Below are 19,862 nucleotides of genomic sequence, written 5' to 3'. Positions count from 1 at the left end.
ACAGATTAGCAGACATATGATTTGTAAACATTGTCTCTAAATTTATAAGTTACCTTTTCACTTTATTTCATTTTTGATATGTTTTTTAGTTTGATGTTTTCCTAGTTTTTTGGGGGTGGGAACTGGGGATTGAATTTAGGGGCACTCAACCACTGAGTCACATTCCCAGCCCTATTATGTATTTTATTTAGAGACAGGGTCTTACTGAGTTGCTTAGCCTATAGCTGAGGCTGCCTTTACATTTGGGAACCTCCTGTCTCAACCTCCCAAGCTGCTGGGATGAGTCACTGTGCCTGGCAGTCCTACTTTTTTATTTGCTTTATTGCCCATGTTTTTGGTGTCATCGTTGAAAATTTCTGACAATGTCAATGTCAAGAAGAATTTCTTTCTTGTAGGAATTTTAAAGGTTTCATGCCTCCTGTTTAAATCATCATTTCCAGTCTAATAAGTGTCCATTTTCTTCCTTTCATGTGGCTATCCAGTTTTCCCAACATCATTTATTGAAGAGACTATTCATTTCCCTTTGTTTATTCTTGGCATCCTTGTTGAAGTTGGACTTAGTGTATACATTTGCACTTATTTATTTAGGAAACCAGAGATTGAACTCAGGGACACTGGATCACTGAGCCACATCTCCAGACCTGTTTTTTGCATTTTATTTGGTGACAAGGTCTCCAAATTGCTTAGTATCTCACTTTTGCTGGGGCTGGCTTTGAACTCACAATCCTCCTGCTTCAGCTTCCTGAACTGCTGGGATTACAGGTGTGTGCCACCATGCCTGGCTGCATTTATAATTTATTCAAAATATCAACTCTTAGATTTGTCGATTTTATCCTGTGCTTTTCTTTTTTTCTATCTGATTTATTTTTACTCACTTTTTATTATTTTGGCAATTGGCAGAAATAATAACTGTTTTTTTTTCTAGTTTTTTGAACTGTAAAGTTAGACTATTTAATATCTTTTTATATTTTTTACTTTAGACTTTATTTTCAGTTGACAAATGAAAATTGTGCATATTTATGTTGAGCAACAGATGTTTTCAAATAAGTGTACATAATGTGTGGCTTAATTCAACTAATTAACATTTATTTATTTATTTATTAATTTTTATGGTGAGATCACTTTGAATCTCCATTTAGTGATTTTCAAGTGTAAAATACATTGTTATTAACTATAGTCTCCATATTGTACTATAGAACTCTTGAACTTATTCTTCCTACTTGAAATTTGTGTTCTTTGGCATTTCCCCAGTCACCTCCCAGTGATTCCTATCCCTAGGTAAGCATGTGCTATGTTTCCAAATATGAGTACGATCATTCAGTATTTGCCTTTTGTGCCTGGTTTATTTCACTTTGCACAGCATCTTCTAGATTCAGCCATGTTGTCATAATTAAGAGTTAAAAAAATTTTTTAAGGTGAGTGGTATTCTATTGTGTATATATATGCTATATTTTCTTAGGCATTCACCTACTGATAAATTTAGGTTGATTCCATTTCTTGGTTATTGTGTACTCATCAATGAACATGTGAGTGTAGATATATCTCTTTGAAATAAATTTTGTTTCCTTTGGGCATATACTTATTAGTCTAATTGCAGGATTGAATGGTAGTCTTAGTTTTGATTTTTGAAGAACCTCCACACTATTTTCTATAGTGGCTATTCTGATTTACATTCCTACTAACAGTGTACAAGGGTTCCTCTTTCTCACCATACTTTCCAACATTTTAATTTTTCTTCTTTTGGATAATAGCAGTTCTAACATTCTAAGTATGGAGTGATATCTCATTGTGGTTTCAAGTTGCATTTTTGTTATGATTAGTGACATTGAACAATTTTGTCTTTGAGAAATGTCTATTCTGGTACTTTGATACTTTTTAAAGAATATTATTTATTTTCTTACTATTGTGTTTCTTCTGTGTTTTAGATATTAACATTTTATCAAATGTTCAGACATTTCCCCCTGTTATATTGTTATATTTCTCTTCACTCTGCTTATTGCTTTCTTTGCTGTGTATAACGTTTTAGTTTGATATAGTTTCACTTGTATTTTTATTTTTTGTTTTTGTTGCCTGTGCTTTTTGGGGCCATATTAAAAAAAATTCATTGCCCAAATCAGTATCATTTCCCTTCTTCCTTTCTTCTAATTATTTTATAGGTTCATGTCTTACTTTAAAGTTCCCAATCCTTTCAGCTCATTTTCATATACCTGGTGAGAAAAAAGTTTATTTTCTTTGTTCTGCATGAGTATTTCCAATTTTTCCCACATCATTTATTGATGAGACCATTCTTTTTTTTCCATTTTGTGTTCTTGGCATCTTTGTAAAAAATCAAATGATTGTAAATTTATGAATTTGTTTTTGGATTCTCCATTCCACCCCTTTGGTCTATGTGTCAGTTTTAATTCTAGTATCATGATATTTTGAAAATCTATTTTGCTTTCACAGATTAACAACAAAGAGAAATTTTGTTTCAGGATTAATCATAACTCAGGTTTCACTCATTCTTTTTTTTAATAACACATTTATTTTATTTATTTATTTTTATGTGGTGCTGAAGATTAAACCCACGGCCTCGTGCATACTAGATGGGCATTCTGCCGCTAAGCCACAACCCCAGCCCATCACTCATTTTTAATGAATCTTTGAACTAACGTTGATGCTGAAAAGAGTTAAGTATTAAGTGATAGCAATTCTGTATATAAAGCATTATTTTGGTGACATGAAGTCTTTATTTTAAACCATTTCTTAAAAGAGTTGATGAATTTCCAATTCTCTCTCTTCTTTTATGTTCAATATCAGAGTCTATTTCTTCCTCCACTACTTTCTCTTTCCCAGAAAAATCTGTTTGTACAGTTCTTTTAAGCATAAAAATTGTATATATATTTTTTGAATCCAGGGCTGATCTTAAATCTGCCTAAGATGAGAAGAAAAATTATGTTTCCCCTGATATTAGGGATGGGGAGAGATTAGGGAGGAGCAGGGAGAGAGGATGAGAAAGAAACATGTCTTTAAAAAAATAAGTTTCAGTAGCAGAACAGCAATGATTAATTCAAACCATAAAGTGGACCACTGTCGCATTTCCCCATTGTCAATTTCTACATTCCATTTCTATGGAAAATTGTTGACAACATCTCCAAGCTGCTTCCTGTTGAGAGAGGTTGAAGTTGTGGGGGAAGTGAACAGAAATCCTTATTCTCTCTCAGGTTGGGTGTGGACAGTTAAGGATATTTAACATCAGGGCTGTCCAGAGGTCCATGGTGACAGTTGGTGAGTAACTTGACAAGGCATGTTTAGGGCACGGATCTTGTTAAAACAACAATGAACAAGACATGAAAGCATTACTTTTTTTGTAAACAAGTAGCACAAAAGCAATTAATATTTCAGTCTCTGAAAATCATGAATACAGTCACCCATGATCATTATCAGTGAAAAACAGATTGATTTTATCTGTGTAGGAGGTTAAGAAGGTTTGGAGGTCTATGAGATCAGGCTAAAATTAACTCAAGACAAACTTGTGATTCTAGAGTCCTTTGTGATCATTATCATTAGGCACTCCCACACAATAATCCTTCCTTTATAGCCTCCAGCTTTACTTACTTTTGGTAGGACTGACTCAAGTGTACATCTTAAGTTACATTAAAAAATGTCTTTCCTTTTAAATGTCCATGTAGACTCTCCTGCCACGTGTTTGAGACCAAGCTGGTTAAAACTGACCTTATTCCTATTTATTCTTAAGAGCAGCTGAGATTCCTCAGAGATCACTCTTGGGGACCTGTGGGAAGCCTTTTGGTTCCTTTCATTTTTCAGTGGTGCCATCTGCCAGTATGGATCAGTGTCTTGTTGACTATATATGGCTTATCTTGGAAGCATGAGGGATATTTACCTCTCCAATGACCCTCCTCTTTGCAGAATGTGCACTGGTTGGCTTCCTGTTCTCTAGGGTCCTCTTGATTTCCCCAGTCAGCAGATCAGGTGATTCACTGGAGTTTCAGGGCCCTTAGAGTAGACCCATTGTTCTCTGGGTCCTGGCTGACCTTAGAGAACAAGGGCTAAACATATTGGCTCCTTTTTCCTTGGCCCTTTTACTTCCTTGACTTTGGTCTTCCAGTTTTTTGGTTTTAAACATCCAGCAAGCCAGTTTCAGTCTTAATGTAAGAGTAATGGGTTATAACTTCAATATCTATCATTTTACAGTTATCCCTTCCATTTAACTGGAGTAAATATTGTACTGGAAGTCAGCATTATATCCTATCTGTCCTACAGGTGTTGGATTATTGTATCTGTGATAGTAGAAGCAAATGTGATTCCATTTTGTTTTATGACTTCATCCTGTAAAACAACCATGCCAAGTAGAAGGGTCATAACCAGGGCAAAATGTTCTTTCCCTTTTTGCTATAGAAACCTTTAAGAACACAGAACTATCTAATGGGACATTGTTTCTGTAACTAGGGTATCAGGGCTCTGTTTCTGTAACTGGGGTGATTGGGCTAACTGTGATTGGCTAAGCATCCCTCCGCTTGACTGTACTCTCCTGCTTCTGTAACTTGGCTTGCTTGCATTGGCTAGACCCCCAAACATCCCTTTTGTGGTTTTCAGGCTTATAAGGAGGGCCCTTGCAATTGTTTGGGATGATCAGGGGAACAGCTTTATGTTCTGGTCAGCCGCCACCGGTGTGCTTCAATAAAGGCTTGATTTGCTTATACGTGAGTGGTCTGGAAGTCAGTTTATGAAACCCCGGGACAAAGCTTTAACTATAACATATCAAATCAATTCAGGTTATTCTGTTAGAAGTAGTACTTCTATAAAACACTATCAGACAACAGTTATAAAGTTTTACAAAGAGAAGAAAACCCACTAATGTCTATTTAGCCTTTACAAAGACTCAGATATTTAACATTTAATTATATACAACTTTTACTTTATTTTTGGTACCAGGGATTAAACCCAGGGGCACTTGGCCACTGAGCCACATCCCCAGCTCTATTTTGTATTTTATTTAGTGACATGGTCTCATTGAATTGCTTAGTGCCTCATTTTTGCTGAGACTGGCTTTGAACTCGTGATCCTCCTATCTCAGCCTCCCAAGCTGCTGGGATTACAAGCATGTGCTACTGCACCTGGCAAGTTTTACTTTTCTTTCTTTCTTTCTAAATATTTTTTTTGATTGTACATGGACACAATACCTTTATATTATTTATTTATTCAAATGTGGTGTTGAGGATCGAACTCGGTGCCTCACTTGTGCTAAGCAAATGCTCTTCCACTGAGACCCAGCCCCAGCCCCAAGTTTTACTGCTTTTAAAACACTTTTACAAGCCTAAATACCTTTTACAATTTACCTAAACCTTTACATAAGTTTTCTATTATATTCCCTGTTTACTTTGAGATCATAGTAATCTTTATAACAAAAAATTTATCTTTTGAAAACAACTTTAAAAAAGCTTAATTCTAGCCTACTTCAGAGCCATCTTAACATAGGGAAGAACAGGAGGCTTAACTCAGGTGAGGCTGACCTTTTGACAAATCTTAAAAAGTGTTTTATTTCTGAATCTGATCTTCGCTCCCTTATAAAATATCATTCTACAAAGTTCTCATGTATTATTTCCTGAGTCTAGCTGAACATCAGTTAAAATAATACAACATTATATCTGAAATAACCAGAGAGGTTAGGAGAGCTCTTAACTTCCCTTTTGTGGAAAAGGTGGCAGAATGTTTTCATGTTCCCCATTGTCAACCTTTGAACAAATCAGGCTCTACTTATTATCTTCCAAAAATACATTTAAATTTTCATCCCAGTGCAAACAGCAACACAAGTTTTATATATAACTTATTGATAACAGGTTTTCTTTATTTAGTTAAAAAACCTTAAATGACCAAAAAAAAAAAAAAAGAAAGAGAAAAAAAATTAACAGCCACATTTGTTATTGCTATATAAATTTGAAGGAGACTATTGCTACAGACAATTTTATATTGAAAAACACCAACTTGGAAAAGTGTTCTATTAAGCTTTACATTTAACTAAGTTTAACTTTTTAAGTAAAATTTAGAATCCATAGGGTATGGTAACCATAATCACAGGTATACATGGGTGAGCAGTATTAGCAAAAATCAAGGAATAACCTTGAATCTCTTGTACATTTAGAAAACAGTGTTAACAAACAGAAATAGACTTAGTCAAGGCCAACAGATATAAGACAGAGCACTTTTTTATTTATATGTAAATATGTATGTATTTATTTATATCTGTTGGCAGAGACTGCCATCAAAACAGGGGTTGACTGTAGTTTCTGTTTTATTCTTTTTCTTTTTCTTTTTTTTTTTTTTGATGTAGTTGTTCATCCTGCCAGGACCCACATGCATTTAGTTTGATGGGATACTGTCATAACCAGAATTGCTCTCCTCCAATGACAGATATTCCCTGGCCAAATGCAGGGTCCTGTCAGATCTTAAAAGTGGAGACTATTTCTGTCCCCAAGTCATAAACTAACAGTGCTGGAACTTACTGCCATGTCCTTTGTGGTCAGTAGCCTCCACCCTCCTGTGTGCAAAAGGGGTTGAAAGGGTAGAGGCCAGGTTCTCTTTGCCCTCTGCCAACTTTTTTTCAGGTCAGGCAGCTTTCCTGGGATTTTTTCCCCAGCCCTGGGCTGGTGTCCTTTTGTCCTTGCACACCAGAGGCAGTGCCTTTTTGTGCCTTCAACTTAATGCCTTAAGACTCCTTATCATGCAACTTCACAAATGCCTATACATGGAGAATCTCTTCCATATACTTTACCTCTGGTAGACCAAGTCCAAATGTAAGATTGTATAATAATCCAGAAAATCATTCAAAGCCACATCTTTCTCTTAGGAGTATGAGGAAGAGATAGGAGGGCTTAGGGAGCCAGGGCAAGGTGGTGAGTGAGGAGGTTGGAGGCAGGGCCAGAACAAAGGTGCATGGATAGGGTCTTCTGATGAGGTCAACTTCCTGCTTTAGGAAAGTGCTGGTGGACACAAGCAGGGGACCTAATCAGACAGATACTTTTTGTACTCATGTTCCTCAACTGGGGATCCAATATAAAAGCTAAAACAGATATGTGGACAGAGGAGGCACCCAATCAATAATAGTGAGAAGAGTGTGTACAGGGGAGAAGATAAGGAAATGAGGAAATTCCATAGACCATAAAAAGAATAAGCCCCCAACTCACCAATTGGATCTCAAGCTCTGGAGTCTCTTCTCTTTGGAGACTTCTATATCTGTATCTCTGTCTCTTTTGCAATAAATCTATTTCTTGCTTGCTATCTCTGTGTCCTGGTCTTCAATTCTTTAGTAAATGGGGACAATAAACCCAGAACCCTTAGATGGTAACAGTTATACCCAATAGGTGGCCTATTCAGCCAAGATCTCTCTTCTCAAGAGACTACCTACCAGTAAGATCAATGCAGCATGGCCCATGTCTTAAAAGGCCAATAACTGATACAAAAACCAGAGACAGAAAGAGGATCACTGAAGCCATGGTTGACAGAAATGTGGTTAAATAGAGAGACCTGCATAAACAAATTTCTTCTGCTTACTTTACCTTTGAGAGCTCAACTCCAAGTGCCAGATTGTACAAAAGGAAACACACAACCAGAAAGGATCTCAAAAACCATGGCCAACAAATGGGAATCTTTAAAACAGAGAGAGCAGCCAAGATCTTTCCCAAGGGGCTATCTATAGGATCAACACAGTATTGCCCATATTATAAAAGGGACAGCAACAGACACAAACAAAAACATAGATAGACACTAAAGAGAATTCCCAAACCCAAGGTCAGCAAACAGATGAGAACCCAGAACAGACCTGAAGGGTGTAAAAATACCTAGGTTCTTGAGTCCTGCTCAACTATGACTGCTACACCAGTGGAACCACAGATGTCTCCACAAGGAGGGACTAGATGTTCCCATAAAGAGGAGCCAGGTGCATGGAATCAGGAGTCTGAGTGTGCACACTGGGGAACTTTCCTGGTGGCTAAGCGTGTCTGGACTTCACTAAGTCAGTTTCCTTTTTCTCAAAGTAGACCAAGAGAGAGCAACCTGTACCTTTTAGGGAGAAAAGGCTAGAGTTCCCCAAAGTAAAAAGAGCTGTGGCAGCTGCTGGGATAGTTCCCCAGTTCCTCCCTTTATTCACAGGAATAGCTCCTCTTGTTCAACCTGAGGCAAACTCACCCAGTCTCCTAACTCACAGGCAGTCAGCTCTCAACCTGTTTGGAAGTGGAATTTCTTGGACAGCCAGGTCTGCCCAAGAAAGCCAAAGTGGAGGCAGCTCTCAGGCCCCATCTGATGTGTCAAATTTGTTACTGAAAGTTTGATTATCATCCCTGATAGCAATTTAATAATGAGGACACAGTTTTGAGAAAAAGGAAAAAGGTTTATTGTTTTGCTAGCAAAGGAGAAGCACAGAGACTCCAGTCTCAGAGGCTGTGGTTCTACATAGTCCCCACCCTCTTAAGTTTTGAGCCAGCATTTCACTAACTTTCAGAGGCTGGCCTCAAACTTGCCATCCTCCTGTCTCAACCTCCCAAGTCACTGGAGTACAAGTGTATAATATGAATTCTATGTTGCAATAAAAGGTTAACTAAAGGACCCACCACCTTCCAGTATTTCATCAAAATGACAATCACAGGGGGAAAGAGAGGCACTTGATATATGTTCTCTAGACCTTTTATAAATCATGGAACTGTTCCTTTGGCTACATATATGTGAATTTACAAGAAGGGTTTTATTGTAGATGGCAAGTGAATGTGTATTGTTCAGAAGGGACTGCTACAGTGTTACCTAGCACACTGTTGGTGCTGTTGTAAACAAACAAGTTAAGGGCAAGATTATTGCTTAGAGAAATAATATGATTGTTGAGCATATTAAGCCCTCTAAGTCAAGGTAATTTCCTGAAATGTGTGAAGGAAAATGATCAGAAAAAGAGGGAAACCAAGAAAAAGTTCCCTGTGTTCAACTGCAGCATCAGCCCACCCTGTCCAGAGAGGCACAATTTGGAAATCCAGTGGGAAGGAGACTGAGCTGCTAGAAACTAGTCTCATTTAATTTATGGTATAACAGGTATAAAAAAGCCAATTGAGGCTGAAAAAATGTTAGGTAAAATGTTTGGTTAAAATATAATGAATACATAGAAAATATTAAGAGTTTTTACATTTTTCTGGGTATTGGAATATAACTTTGGTTTTCATATTTATTGTTTGAAGTTATGAGATTTTGAATTGTTTAGGTAATTATACTGCTCATTAAGCATTTGGTTATCCTAATCCACCAATAAAAATTTAATTTGAATATGAGTAGTTATAATTATGAATGTCAAATTACATTTTATGAACAGAGAAATGCAAGGTTTACAGAAGTACTTCCTTAGTTATCTTATCAATCTTTTCTGACTGCACATAATGTTTTTCTTTTTGCAATTTTTTTTTACCATCCACTTACTATTTACTATATTCACCTAGAATTATTTATATGTATTTAAAAGATTCTTCAGAATCAATCTCTGTTAAAACTTTTATTTTATTTAATGAAGTGACATCCAATGATAACATGTTGCAAGTATCTAAAGTTCATAAGAATCATAATATTTTGTAAGTAAAATATTGTGAATATTTGGAAAACAAGGCAGATTGTTAATTTTTTTAATTATCAAATTTTAAGTATCTCATTAGATAGAACAGATAAAATCTTTTTATTAAATATGAAGATAAACCATCTCATAAATTCTACAAATTTATAATATAAAAAATGGTATATAAATGACAAAGGCAAACATTATTGTAAAGCTACATTTACGTTTGTGAAACAAATATTCAGACTTAGTAATAATACTTAAAATTGTTTTTGCATTGTCTTAGAGTACAGATTTAGATCTAAAATATTTATTGAAAGAGTCTGACTGTCATTTTATGCTGATAAAATATGCATAAGAGAGTGACCCAAGTTAACTTATCAATACTTCACTGTCTATCAATATTAAATCTTCTGTCTCATCTCTGAAGCTTCCTCTGTGAGTGAGAAAGAGCAGAAAAATTTCTGGTTGTACATAATCCCAGATGCCCCTGCTCAAAGAAAAAGAATAAAATATCCCCCATAAGGCAAATTGTTAGATAATGATGTTTTCTATTAGGCCTTCTCACTTTTAAATAAACTACAGACATCCACTGCCTATAATACTATCAAATGTGAGCCCTAAAAAGGAACAGGAATCATTCTCAGATAAATGTAAACTTCTGAAGTTATTATCCAAATCCTACCTTCACAAGGTGTAGGATTTCCTTTTATGATAAATAAATGTATTTGTCATCACCATGTCAGTCATGTTGTTGGTCATTAGAGTAGTGACACTAAGATTTATTTACACATACACATTCCATACACATTGGTTCACCTACAAATATTTATTTATTCATAAAACTCTTATATGAAGTACTGCAAAAAGAAGATGCATACATTTCTTGAAAGGAGGATAAGAAGGACTTAAAGTAGCTAAGGTCAGGATGTCATTAAGGAAAATTCCCCACCTAGAATATTTAGTTATGCTCCTTGTAGATGAAAAAAGAAACTATAATTAGATAAAACCTACAAATCCCCAAAGTCTGAGAGAATGCTTGGGTGTGTTTTGCATTTCTCCCTAACTTGGGTCTCTTGCCAGCAACCTTTTTATTGCCCACTTAAATTCTTTGTTTCTCAAGGTATAGATCAAAGGATTAAGTGAGGGTATCACAACAGTATAGAAAAGGGTGAGGGATTTTCTGTGATTCTGTGTGTACTTGCTCTTGGGTTGTATATACACAGAAATTATAGTCCCAAAGAACAAAACCACAACAATCAGGTGAGATCCACAGGTCCCAAAAGCTTTCTTCCTGCCTTCAGTGGATTTTATCCTCAGCATACTCCTAACAATGCAGCCATAGGAGACCAGGATAAGCCCCAGAGGTATAACCACATAGAGGACAGTAGCTATGGAGAGCTCATTTTCCAAGAAGGTTGTGTCCACACAAGCAATTTTAATCAGGGCAGGCACCTCACACATAAAATCATCCACTCTGTGGTGGCTGCAGAGAGGCAGCTGGAAAACAAGGGTGGTCTGAACTGTGGACTCCACAAAACCACTGGTCCAGGCCACAGCTGCTAGTTGCTGGAGAAGTTTTGGGTACATGATAACACCATAGTGGAGTGGTCGACAGATAGCATTGAAACGGTCATAGGCCATAACAGTCAGGAGGACACACTCTGTGGAGCCCAATCCCAGAGCAATGTATAACTGGATCACACAACCAGTGTAACTGATGGTCTTCTCAGGGCCCTTGAGATTCCAAAGCATCTGGGGGACAATACTGGTAGTAAAACAGAGGTCCAGGAAGGAGAGATTGGAAGAGGAAGAAATACATGGGGGTGTGGAGTTTGGGATTCAAGTATGAAACAAGTATGATTGCTGTGTTCCCAAGCAGTGTCAAAATGTAGATAACAGAGATGACTAGAAAAAGAACCATCTCCAACTGTGGCTGGTCAGAGAATCCCAGTAAGATAAAGCCTGCTGGGTTGCTAAAATTGAACCCCTTCATTGTTCCTCAATTGAGACTCATCTTTCTTGATAATTTGTATTTTATTCCTGTGGGAAGAAAAAAATCCTATACTATAACCAATAGAAAAATAATGAGCATTTCAATACTGGAATTATATACAGAGAAGTAATATGCACAAATAAGAAATTGTGTTTTTATATAGAACAAGAGACAAATGCATATAATTAACATGCTAAATACAAGGCAGAATAGACATTAGGGTTATATAGCAAAACAGATTTGAGATATACGTGAACTATCTGAAAATAAAACACATAGGCCATCAACGTGGAAACTGTGAAAAAGCAAAGAAGTTGAAAATAAAATGATTTCTACATGCATAGATACACGATAATTATACAATAGATAACACAGATACATAAATTGAAAAATACATAGACTAGATCAGACTTAGAGAACATAAATCTAGTTGAGATACAGTAAGATTAATTATAATATTAAGCAGGAATTGTTAGAAATGACTATCGTTCATATTCATTGCTTTTCTGTGAAGCAACCAATTACTAAAGGTAGAAGCAACCAGCAGTAAAACTAAGGATAACTTCTCTATTTCTCTATTGGAGATATTGGTCTGATTTACAAATATTGCTCTCTAGAAAAACCTAATTCATAGTTTTTAATAAGCAACCATTACCCTTGATGATTCTTAGGCCCACAAGCTTTAAGATGCTTTTATTGTAAAAGTACACAAAGTCAACCACCTTTTATAAAGTAAATTATATAGACTGTATAACTCAAACTATTAAATTGCAAAGATTAAGAATTGTGATTATGAAAATCTACTTCTGATTGGTCAAGTTTAGTCTCCAAAAAGACTACAGCATTGATTAACTATGAGAGTTAAATATAAAAAGATTCCTTTAAAAAAACTTCCCTAGTGAAGTTTTCTGGTTGCTTTCAAACAACCTAATTAGAAAACAAATACATCCAAGAACCTTTGGCCATTATGCCCAGATTCAGGTAATTATATAGACCAGTTTAAGAAGAATATGTGCCTAATTTTCTTTGGCATCCATGGTAGTAATTGCATACTTAAATTTGGATAAGATGAAACTATTACATATTTTGAGTAATTAGTTCTTCTTCCAGAATTATAACAACAAGAAGAAAATTGACATTGATCACATTGTTTAGCATCTCTCTATCTAGCCAAGTATTGTGGTAGTAAAATAAAAATCCTGAATGCTTTAATGTACCTGAAGTGACCTTGATTTCGTTGGCATAGTCTTTCCTACTGTTGGATAACTAGAACTATGCTGTGTTGAAGTTTTTGATGTCTACTGGAAGAACAAATAGATGAGTGGTCACATTTTGTTTGTATAACTCTACATAGTCTCACTTTGTTCCTTGTATATTTATTTATGTGTCCCTGAGTAGATATTTTCCAGGAACACACCACTATGAAACTCCTTCCTCCCCCTTTCACATTCTGCTAATAAAGATGAGGATAAGAGGATTTTTCTCTGAGAAAGAGAAGACATTAGTCAATTTTTATGGCTAAAAGAATAGTAAATGATTATGTTTGCTAAATAAGATAAAATTCCCTTTATTTTTTCCCATAACATTAAAAGAAATCCTACCTTCAGGGCTGGTGCTGTAGCCCTGTGGTAGAGTGCTTGCCTAGCATGCATGAGGCACTGTGTTCAATCCTCAGCACCAAATAAAAATAAACAAATAAAATAAGGGCATTCTGCCCATCTACAACTACAAAAAAAAAAAGAAAAAAAGAAAAAAAGAAAAGAAAGCCCTACCTTCCAGGAAGAATGATGACCTAGCCGTAGAGGCTCCTATGGTTTTGATGGAAAGGTCGTCCTAGAACACAGTTCCAGGAGAGGTAGTGGAGGCACCCTGTGAGGCAACTTGTTAGCACCAACTCTCTCCTGCAATCTCTTCGCTCAAACCATCCTCAGGTAGATGTTGTTTAGCTTGTTTATTCAGTCACCATCTCTGGAGCTGTTCTTCCCAGGCAATTTCCAATTGCTGTATTGGAAAGGGAGATAGATCTCTGGAGAGAAGAATTGCAGAGACTTGTGCCTCTGTTTCTTCTAGGAAACAATCAATTGTACTAAGCAAACAAATACAAATAAAGCTATCCAAAATGGAGAGGGAGGGTAATTAAAATTCCAGGCAGTGATGACATCCTTCATTTCTACTCATAATGAGCTTTGCAAAACATGTTAAGGTCATTCACCTACTTCCTATCACCAATGCTACTAAACGTATAAAATTATTTCGATGATTTCTTAAAAGTTTTTTTTTTGTTAGTGAATATATGTTTTATAAAATGTGTATGCAGAAATGTGTATATCTGTATAAACATTCATGAAGTTAAAATTCATTTTCTAACTGGGATCAGTGGGATGCACTTATAATCCCAGTGACTTTGGAAGTTTAGGCAGAAGCACTAAGGCCATATTCCACAATTCAGTGAGACCAGGGCTTAAAAGAAAAAGTAAAAATTATTGGGGTTTAGTTCACTGGTAGAGCATCCCTGTGTGATAAAAGAAATACAATTATTGTAATCTAAGAACTACCCCAACAGATTTCTGGAAAAGAGGGAATAATGGGGTGAGGGAAATGGATTCTGACATTCAGCATAAAAGAAGGGAGAGATTGGAAATTCATTAACTCTTTTAAGTAATGGTTCAAAATACAGTCTTCATCTCACCATAAATAATGCTTTTAATATAGAATTGCTATCACTTAATTCTTTTTAGTATCAACTTTAAGTCCAAAGTCTTATCTAAGTACTGGTTAAATTATGAATGGGTGAGACTCAAGTTATGATTATCCTGAGACAAAATTTCTTCTTGTTGTTAATCTGTGAAAGCAAACAGATTATGTGCTTCCAAAATTCAAAAGTGGAACTAGCACAGGATAGACATTGCTATACTAATGGAGAAACTATAAGGAAAAAGGGGATGGTAGTGCTCAGACAATTCTAAAAGGTAACAAGACAAATTTGATTTGATTCTAAGGTTCAAGAATAATTCTCTTTAACTTGATGCTCTGGGCTCCAGGCAACAAGGCTGCAGTGCTGCCTCCTCAGCCCTGGGCAGTGTCTTATTCCTCAGCATCTGAGCCTCAGCAGCCTGGTCTGTCTAAATCTAAATCTAGATGTGGTCACCCTCTGTGAATACCAGGACAGCCTTTGGCCAGCCAGTCTATGCACTTTGGGACTAGGGTGGGAGGAACAGTTCTGCTACTCTGTGAATAATCTTTGGAGTTCACTCTTAGTTTTTCTTGAATGATAGCACATATTTACAGTCAAATAGCTCTGTTTCCCCTATGCTAGAGAATCCCAGATGTCTGATAGTCTTCCTTCATTTTGACCTACTTCTGTCCTTTAATTCCAAGTTGATAGTGTTTCCGCTGGTATAATTCAATTTCTTTGAAAAAATTTTTTTCTTTTTATTCACTCTTTTTAGTTTTACATATCATTAAGATTTATTTAGTTATACATAACTTTAGAATTAATTTGTAATATGTACAAAAGCATGGAATATAATTTGCTCTAATTCAGTCCCCAGTACTCTCCTTCCCCCTCCCCCCAATCGCTTCCTATACTCTATTGATATTTCTGTTATTTAGTTTAAGGATTTTTTTTTGTTAGTGTTTTGTGGATGTACATGATGGTGAGATTCACTGTGATACACACACACACACACACACATAAGAAAGTTAGGTCAGATTTATTCTGCTGTTCTTTTCTTATCTGGTCCCTTCTCCCTTACACACAATTCCCTCCATCTAGTTCACCAATTTTCTTTTATTTTGATGGAATCCTGCCCCCTTTTCCCTTTCTTTCCATCTCTTTTACCCCTCATTTTTGACTAGATTCTGCATATTAGAGAAAGCATTCAACCTTAATTTTCTGAGTTTTGCTTATTTCACTTAGCATGATAGTGTCTAGTTCTATTTACCAGCAAATGCCATAATTTCATTTTTTGACTGAGTAAAAACTCCACTATGTATATATACTACATTTTCTTAATCCATTCATCTGTTGATGGGAAACTAGGGTGGTTCCATGGCTTAGTTATTGTAAATTGTGCTGCTATAAATATGGATGTGGCTACATCCTTATAGTATGTTGATTGTAGATCTTTTGGATATATACTGAGGAGTGAGATTGCTGGGTCATATGGTGGTTTCATTCATAGTTCTTTGAGAAATCTCCCTACTGCTTTCCAAAGTGGTTGCACTAATTTTCAATTCCACCAACAATTTGTGTATACCTTTCATCTCCCCCATCCTCACCAACACTTATTTGTATTCTTGATAATTGTCATTCTGACTGGTGTGAGATGAAAATCTCAATGTAGTTTTGATTTGCATTTCCCTAATTGGTAGAGATGTTGAAACATTTTTTTTCATTTATTTGTTGGTCACAATTATTTTTTGTTTTGAGAACTGTTTGTTTAGTTCCTTTTACTATTTGTTAATTGGGTTATTTGGTTTATCGGTGTTAAGTTTTTTGAGTTCTATATATATATTCTGGATATATCTGAGGAGCAGGTGGCAAAGATTTCCTCCAATTCTGTAGGCTTTTTCTTCATGATCTTGTTTTTTGCTGTGCAGAAGTTTTTTCATTTGATGTTAACCCACTTATTGATTTTTTGGTTTTATTTCTTGTGCATTAGGAGTCTAGTTAAGAAAGTTATTTCCTGTGCCAACAGGTTACTGTGTTGGACCTACATTTTATTTTAGCAGTTGCAATTTCTGGTCTATTTCCTAGGGCTTTGATCCAGTGTGAGTTGACTTTGTGAAGGATGAGCGGTAGAGGTCACATTTTGTTCTTCTACATCTGGATATCCCCACCCTTCTTGGGTTTGAGGATCAGTGTCTCGTGCATGAGTGTGTCTTGCTACAGCCCCATTGGTGAAGCTATGCTCACCTGTTTCTTTGTAATATAACCCTTTGCCTTGTTTAGATAGAATCTTCCATGAAAGTACCTTGTGTGTGTCCCCTTCTCTTATTGTGCCCTTGGGTGTGGCCTACCCAGGTGTCAGTGAACCTGCTGACAGTAGACAGCATGAAGATAGATTCAACCCCCTGAAACCTGACCCCTTGCCTCATTTGAATAGTTTCTCCTCAATAAAAGGGCTCAGTGCTTGCCCTTTCTCTCTCTCTTCTTGCAGACCCTTAAGGTCAGAGGAGCCGTCAAAGCAACCCCAAGAAAAAGGTACTTGTTATTTTATGCAGCTCAGTTAGCCCAGTTCAACTGGAGTAATCCCTAAGCCTTTTAGTCATGAGAACAGAAACCTGGCATAGTATCTTAAAAAAATGTTGCTAGGAAAATTGGAAATCCATATATAGCAGAATAAAATGTAACCCCTGTCTCTCATCCTGAACAAAATTCAAAGTGGATCAAGGACCTAGGTGTAAGGAAAATGGAAAGGAGACACAGAGACAAGATGTAGAGGCACGAAATATGGTAGAATTTCAGAATGGCCAAACTACCAGCTTTATTTATATCAATAGGTTACATTAGGTCACTGACATCAGTAACACATTATTGTTCATTGTGTCATTAAGCAGATTATACAGTTAGCAACATTATGCAGCTTATTCCTCAGTTACATACTGTAGTTGCAATGTGCAATGTTAGGAGCTTAGTGTAGCTCTCAAGAAAGTTCATTGTTAGTGTTATGTGGACAAATTCAGGTGCAGTGGAGCTTGGTGAAACATCGTGGTTGCCTAACAAGAGAGTTTCTTTATTCCCAGGAGCTCTGTGCCTGAGATCAAGGCCAAGGCTGATAAGACTCTAACACAGAGCCTCCTCAAGCAAGGCATTGCTACAACAGTCAGGCATCCTGTGTCTTTGCACAGAAACTTCCTAGCCACCAAGAATGCCACAGTCATGAAGTTATCAGAGACCTCATTCCCAAACACAGAACCCTTACACCAAGGCATTAATTCAGAGAATCTGCACCTACTATAGAAAATGTAGGCCCAGCTCTCCATCTTGTCAGTCTAGGAATTGACTTCCTCATGAAGACTCCCAAAGCTCAAGAAGTAAAATCAAGAATCAATAAATGGGATGGTATCAAACTTTCTTCACAGTAAACAGTTAAGAACATAAAAAGAGAGCATATAGAATGGGAGAAAAGTCTTTGCTACCTGCAACACAGAGCATCAGTTTCCAAGCTGTACAAAGAACTCAACAAAATCTAACACCAAACAAACAAATAAAAGTACCCCCCCCCCCCAATAACCTTGTCATCAAATGGGCAAAAGAACTGAACAGGCACTTCACAGAAAAAGGAATACAAGTGGTCAAGAAATATATGAAAAAATTCTCAATATCTCTAGCAATTAGAGAAACACAAGTGAAAACTACTCTGAGATTTCATTTCACTTCAGTCAGAATGGCAATTATTAAAAATACAAGTAATAATAATTGTTGGTGAGGATGTGGGGGGAAAAGTTACACTCATATTTGAAGGTGGGACTGGAAATTGGTGCAATGTGGAAAGCAGTATGGTGATTCCTCAGAAAACTTGGATACTGGAACCAACATTTGACACCTTTATTCCATGCCTTGGTATATACCTAAAGATGTAAAATTAGCATACTACAGTGATGTAGCCACATAAATATTTATAACAGCTCAATTCACAATAGCTAAGTTATGGAACCAATCTAGGCATCCTTTAACAAATTAATGGATAAATGCAATGTGGTATATATATATATATATACACAAAATGGGATATTACTCATCCTTAAAGAGGAATGAAATATAACATTTGCTGATAAATGAATGGAACTGGAGACTGTAATGTTAAGCAAAATAAGCCAATCTCCTAAAACCAAAGGTCTAATGGTCTCTCTGATATGTGGATGAGGCTAGGAGGATAGAAGTTCATGTATTAGAGAAAGGGGAATGAAGTGAAGTAAAGGGTAATAAGAACAGGAAAGACAGTAGAATGAATTGGATATAACTTTACTATGTTCATATATGAATACACGGCCAGTGGAACTGGCCTTTACGGGAAAGTTCTTACTAAGCCCCCAATTCTTTATCAAAAACTCCTAGGGCCAAATATATTTTATTTTTTATTACTTTGGTACTGGGTACTGAGCCCAGGGTGGCTTAACCACTGAGCCACATCCCCATCCCTTTTTTATGTTTTATTTTGAGACAGGGTCTTGCTAAGTCCTTAGGGCCTTGCTAAATTGTTGAGGTTGATCTCCAACTTGCAATCCTTTTGCTTCAACCTCCTGAATAATATACAAGTAATAATATCTGGCCCAGATACACTTTAGAATTTGGAAACATTTGTGTTTTAGAAAGAAAACAAATTGCTTTTATACCCAGAGGTAACTGGAGTTTTAAAATATAAAAATTTATAAGTAAAATTTATAAGTAAATTGGGTAATTCTGAAATCAGTTTTTATATTTATGCATGTAATAAAATTGTAAAATGAAGTATAATATCTAAAGTAAACATTGATAAATATGGGCTCTACTTTTAAGGAAATATTTCAGTAAAATTCTAAACATACATAGATTTGAACATGTCAAATACTTGTACTTATACATTGAGTAAATGCAGATTAATACTGTTTTTTTGAGAAGTGTATATTAATATTGACTTTGCTGGACATTTGATGATGATCCACAGAATTACAGAAGTAAAGAATTCTGTAATTTTGTAATTACAGAATTCTCATATAATAAACTATTATAAGATCTGATAGCTCTAAAAATATACATATATTCATTTAAAACAATATTCAGTATAATAACCTAAAAAATAAAGTAAAATATGTCAGAATCCTTAATTACATACTACAGATATAAGCAATTTTATTTTTTTCTGTTACAGTAATAAATAGATGATCTGTCTTTACTATTTTTCAATCTCTATTCTTCCTTCTTTTTCAGAATTCTGAACATGAGTATTATAATCCATTTTATATTTTTATGCTCATTTTTGAAATCAAATGTTTTATATATAATATTCTTCATTTAATTTTTATATAGTTCATTAGACTGATGACCTTTAACCATAACCATTATACTAAGCCTCATCCCTTTTCAATTTGTTTGACACTGTTTCTAAATGGCTTCAGGATCCCAACCCAGGAACTCCTGGGACCAAATTCTGAAGGAGTTGCTTGCTCCTTTTGAAAGAAGAGTCAACTCATTTACCCAAGCTTCATTTTCCCATCTCTAAAGTATAGATAATAATTTTCTTGAATGTCTGAAGTAGGGTCAGTTGAGATGATGCAAGTAAGCATTTTTGTGTAACTGCT

At 35.9% G+C, this 19,862-nt stretch overlaps 1 pseudogene; it reads right to left on the bottom strand.

Annotated features, from left to right (window-relative positions):
- Nucleotides 1–10,642: 10,642 nt before the first annotated feature.
- On the bottom strand, nucleotides 10,643–11,576 carry LOC124095411 (olfactory receptor 2G3-like; annotated as a pseudogene).
- Between the last annotated feature and the right edge of the window lie 8,286 nt (nucleotides 11,577–19,862).

Source organism: Marmota monax, unplaced genomic scaffold (assembly GCF_021218885.2).
Source record: "Marmota monax isolate L192 unplaced genomic scaffold, Marmota_monax_Labrador192_F-V1.1 WCK01_AAM20220418_F8-fsc00393, whole genome shotgun sequence".
Classification (NCBI taxonomy): domain Eukaryota; kingdom Metazoa; phylum Chordata; class Mammalia; order Rodentia; family Sciuridae; genus Marmota; species Marmota monax.
Note: the sequence above shows the minus strand (reverse complement) of the source record. Positions and strands in the feature narration are given on the sequence as shown.